Below are 6,110 nucleotides of genomic sequence, written 5' to 3' on the forward strand. Positions count from 1 at the left end.
CATGATCAGAGGCATATTCATCACAATATTGTATATCAATCATCCATGTCACATATCAAAGTGTCAAGAACAAAAAAAAACATAACCAAAAGAATACCAAAAATGTAAAAACACATGGGAATTAATTCATGCCATTTTACCATTTTTTTTACATGCAAAACACCATAAAAATACCAAAAATGTATCAAGAAACACCTAGGATTTTTAGGAATTTTTTGTAAAAATATGTGAGCGAGAAACAGGTTCAGATAGCAAAAATAGGGGTGCAGACAGCAAGAAAAAACAAGAAATTCTCAGAAAACTAAGCCCAACACACAAAACTCAGATTGCACAGGAGACGTTGGATTGATCCAGGGTAGGAAACCCTAGATCCAACGGCCAGGAATGAAGGAGGTTAGACCGGTCCTGAACCGGTCCGGTTCACTGGCTTTAAAAAGGGGGAATCCGGTTTTTTCTCATTTCTCTTCCTCTCCTTCTCTCTCTTCTCTCATCCTAGTGAGAGAAGCTCCCACTTCTCTCTTCCCTCTCTCTCGCCGGAACTTCATGAGGAAGATGAATCTTCATCTTCTCCGGTGAAGCTTGCTCTTCCGGCGCGGTGGCCGGCCACCCAAGGGTGGCGGCGCCGCCGCCGGAGTTGAACAAACTTCTCCGTTTTCGAAATTTTTTTACATTTTTAAATATCCTTTTTCATCCTAAACACGAATATGGCACTGGATTTCTCATGCAAAGCGTGAATCAACGTAGATCTTAGGATCTATTTTGCGGTTTTGAAAGAAATTTTTTTAGTTTTTTTTTGCTTTTTCGGTTGGAAACTTTTGAAACTCTACAGATCTACACTTGATTCGCCTTTGTTGATGTTCTTGAGAAAGAAAGATGAAATTTGAGTTTTACCTGAGTTTTGTTTGGAGATTATACGAGATTCTTCGGAAAAAAAGCTTGATTCTTGGCTCTGCTTTGTTGATTTTGCTGCGTGAATCCGAAAATAAATCGGTTCTGGCCGGTTTGATTCTTTCTTCTTCTTCACTGGTTCGAATTTTTCTTTCCCTTTTCTTCTCCCACCGTGATCGGTGCTTGAGTTCTTCCCTTCCGGTGAGGAATTCGCACCTTGTATTGCGGTGGAATCGATTCAATGATGAAGATTCGTACACGAATCTCTGAGAATTGATGATGAATTTCGGTTAGGGTTCTTTGTGTTCTTGGTGATTTCTCTGTGATTTTCTGTTTTGATCTAACTGAATGGAGAGAGGAAAATTGATTCTGTTTTTGGTGAAGTGGCGTGGAATGAATCTGATTTTTCTGACTGATTTGACTCATTGTGATGGATCTGACACATTTACTATTTATAGCCTGCCATGTGTATCTGAGAACCAATGAAAAAATGACATCTGGACCGTTTTGGACTTATGGACTAATCTGCAAAAAAGTTAATATGAGGACTAATCTGCAATAATAAAAAAGACTAAAAAAATGCAATTAAAAAAAGTATTGGGCACAAATGTAATTTTGGGACTCTTTTGGGGGACCGAAATGTAAATAAAAAAATAAAATGAATTAAAATTGGTAATTGGTAAAAAGGTAAGTGAAACGAAAAATAAAATCAACAAACGGACTAAAACGAACAAATTACCGACATGAGGTATTTTAAAATACATCCCTGTCGAAATTTTGACAGGAAAAGACCAAAATGCCCCTAGGGACTAAACTGACTCAAACTGACTCAGATGCAATTTTTGAAATGATTTTTTTAAACAAAGACTCAACAAAAATTCGCACAGACAAGTTGAAAAGACTCAGAGGCAAACACAGGGACTAAAATGGGTTCCACTGCAGGAAATGACCAAAATACCCTTTTTGTATGATTTTTTGAAATAAAATGCAAGAAAAAGTAACGCGACGTTTCAGAGAGTTCTTAAATGACTTGGAATGTCAGAAAAGACAGAGGCAGTAAAATTCGTTTAAAAAGAGAAAAACAACAGCGAATTGACAAATATCAGTGTTAAAAAGAAATTTGAATGAGTATTTTTATGTCCAAAATCAAGGTATAACACTATGATCTAATTTTTTTTAACCAAATAAAAAAACATCCAAATTATTCCTGAAAAAAAAAAATAGATACCTTACATCAGTTATACTTAAAAAGTTGTAGTTGCATGTTAAAATCATAATAAATTGTTACTTAAATTTTTATTAATCTGTTTTAGGTTTAAGGTTAGGCTTAAATAGTTAAATTTTTTAATTAATTGTACACCAAAAATAAATAAATTATTTATAATATTATATAAATACATATATGCGGGTGGCGGGGCTGGGTAGCACAGTGCCCATATCCATGCCCATACCCATATAATTTTGCGGGTAATTACCCATACCCAAGCCCGGACCCATGAAAGCGGTATTTTACCCTACCCATAGCGGGTATTTTTTGTGGGTGCCCATAAGGTTTGGGTCCAATTGCCATCCCTAACCTAGTGCTTCATCTTGTTCTGAGTTTGCTTCAAACTTGTTCTAGATCTATACCAACTTTATGTTATAGAAAACTCATAAAATTTAGTTTTGTAGGGGAAACCGTTGATGGAGGTTGACGTTGGCGAGGAAGAACACCGGAAGAAGCGATGTAATTGATTTCAGATTCTAGGAATGAAATAGCAGCGAACATGAACCCATATCACTAAACCTTTCACAACATCGACAATTATTTACAAAGGAAGAAGAAACATGAGAGTTATCGAATTCTATGAGGGAAAGGAAGATGAAGGAGATCGAACAAAAATATGGGAACGAAGGGAATGAAAAAGGGTTTATATGAGAGATAAAGAAGAGGGCATTTTGGTCATTTTTCATTGGATGGTTTCATTAAGGGTATTTTTGTCCTTTCAATTAAAAAAAAATTGAGTGATTAACCACTTATCTCGGTCAACACTGGACAAGTTGGCTAATCGTTGCCACCACAGAGAGATTATGGGTTGAGAGACCAAAACTCAAGTGATTAATATTTTCAGCGCAAATTTGAAAGGATTAGAAAATTCAGAGACTAAAACTCAAGTGACCCCTATTTGCAGGGACTAAACGTATAAATAAGCCTATGATTAAACACTTAGGGCCCGTTTGGAGTACAAGATATGATAGAAAACCTGATGGGATTAGAAAATAGATAAAGATAGGATATGATAGTTGAAGGAAAATCGATTTTCAAATTACAGAATAAGCAGCGGAAAAATTCGATTTTCTTTCCTTGGATCATTACGAACTACACATTGAATCAGTGATTCGATTGTTACCTCGAAGTGTGAAACTGAGACTGAAGCTGGAATCTGTAATCTGGATCACGATCACAGAAAAGCAAGCAGTAGAGCCTCTATCAAGTCCACACGAACAGTGCTCCTCCAAAACTCGGTGCTAGCCAAGGAATCGGAAGTCTCAGAGAGCTAGGGTTTCTTCAGAGCGCGTAACCTCAAACTTTAGCACTAGGGTTCTATTTATAGAACTCCTTGTGTGCTATGCAAGTCAGAAGCCACTATTGGACTTCACTAAGCCCAATAACGAGTTTAGTAGTTTTGCTAACTAATTAGCGTTATTTACTAAACGCATCCCTTATATAAGTCGTACTTATATATTTCTCTTTTGACTGTTCTTTGTGTGTGACCCTTTAGGTTCTAGTCACGTTGGCAATAATATTAATTCTGATATTTAATATTATAAACAATGAGCGGTATCTAGCAACACATCATTGCTACCCAAGTGACAAGAATGTCAAGTGATCTGACGAAACCTTTCATGATAATATTCACGTGTGCAATTACTCCTTTGTCTCGATACCTTTTATTGATCCCAAGGCATAGGTATTGTCACCCTTGTATAGATCAATAATTATATTTCTTGATTCCGAAATATACTGAATAACGAATAAGTCCAATATCTCATATTGAATTAGTTCGGCATGGCCATGCAGTTTTACAGTCATATTTCATCGAGAGGCCTAAAGATATATCTCTTGTTAATGAGGAGGGACAAATCCCATCTAGGACACTCATGTCCCTTAGCATGATTCATCAAGTACCCATCAACCAACGTTATGATTATCCTTTTACAGACAACGTTAGAATGGCAACAAAGCACTTGAGTCCACATCTAGAGATCATAGTGGTTTCAGGTCTAAGAGCGATATACATTATTATCATTGTGAGAATATCTTATGACAATTTCATAACTTACTTCACGGTGGGTCAATCCAATATAAATATTACTCATAATATTTATATCTATGTATAGACTTGATATCTCATATCTATGACCCATGAGATGCGGTCATCAGTCTACATACATAATAGTCTCGACGCTTTATTATTATCCTTTATTCATATTAAAGCTTTGACTACGGATACATTTAAGAATAGCGTTCTATAAGATAATGTAATCTCATGATTAAGTCACACTTAATATATTATTACATGAACTATCTATTCTAAGGACTTTATTAACATTATCTAAATATAATAAAGAGTGCCATATATTATTCAATAATAAAAGTCATGATACATAAGATAGGTTTAACATAAACTATTGGCCTCTAGGGCTTACACCAACAGTAACATGATAGACAGTTATCATTTCATGCGTTTGGAGCATACTTGTTACTGACATGATAAAAAACGACACTTGGAGGCACTGCTTTGTTTCAAATTATGTTGTTATGCGAATCGTTACCCATTTTAGAGCTTTTAATTGAGAATGCTATATATACAAGTTACACAATAGCCAATATCATGATCTTGTGTCCGAATCCATTTATGCAAAATGTTATCATGCAAGAAAACAAATGTAACCGAACAGAGAATCACACTTCACCACTTGCTCACCTTCCCCAGCGAACTGTCTCCGTCGCCACTTCCAACCCACTCATCAACCCTCCAACCTAACCTCCTCATTTCATCTACCATAACACTAGTATCAGCATATAACTCAAAGAGGCGCCTAAATCTACGCTACAAAAGAATTTCACCTAACCAAGGAACACTCCAAAAAGAGATACTTTCTACACTACCGACATTACGCCACATTCCTTTCCAAACTTAATTAGTGTCAACCGCTCTCACTCCCTCATTAATTAATATATGAATTTTTGCTTTTAGTATATATAATATAAAAATCATTTCTTCGATCTTAGTCATGGCAAATATACATCATTTCGCTATGGTTTATGCTATTCATAATATTTGTTTGAAGAAATAAGTAATACATAAATCATGTCAATTAAATTGAAATTGAAATTGAGCAATACAAGATTTACAAAATAGATAATCCCGAAAAAAGATCTTTCTATATTATAACTTTTTTTCACAAGTTTAATTCTTTTTAACAACGAATGGATTAAATATGAGTTTTCATTGGAAAAATTGTTATAATATTCTAAACATCTTTATAAAATTTCTTTAAAAAATATGAATCGTAAAAAATTTCCTTAAAAAATTTGAGTGAAAGAAAGGGTTGAGGAGGTTGGGGTTAGAGCTGGCTGGCGAGGAAGAAGAGAAAGAGGGAGAAGTCTTGCGTCTCTTCTTTTTCATTTGTTTTTATCTTACGTGAAACATTTTTTCTCAATGCTTATTGGCCAATTGTGACTTTTAGTCTTTTTTTTTTCTTTCTAATATTTGTTGTTCTTTGATTTTTTTTTTTTAATACTCCCTCCATTCCTTTTCTTTTGATGTTTTAGAACTTCAACTATATTCCAAAATTTTTGATGTTTTAGTGAATTTGTTATTGTTTTCTCAAGTTTACCCTTGTTGGAAAACACAATAAACTATTAAAGTAGTTGTGACCTTTGGTTTATCACATGTGAATTTAATGATAAATAAGGACATTTAAGTAAAAAATACACAAATGTTTATATACTTTAATTACTCCTTAAAACTTGTGTCAAGAGCTAAAACATCAAAAGAAAAGGAATGGAGGGAGTAGTAATTAGTTGCAGGATATGTGATGTGTGTCCTCCATATCCTTTTTTATAGAACTAAATTCAGTTTCAAACTAAGTGGCAATGAACAAGCCTGCAAACTTGGATTTCTAAAAGAGTGGTGCTATATAATATGGAATATTATTGTACGAAAATTCACGGA

The sequence above is a fragment of the Medicago truncatula genome, chromosome 1, assembly GCF_003473485.1.
Source record: "Medicago truncatula cultivar Jemalong A17 chromosome 1, MtrunA17r5.0-ANR, whole genome shotgun sequence".
In the NCBI taxonomy this organism is placed as follows: Eukaryota; Viridiplantae; Streptophyta; class Magnoliopsida; order Fabales; family Fabaceae; genus Medicago; species Medicago truncatula.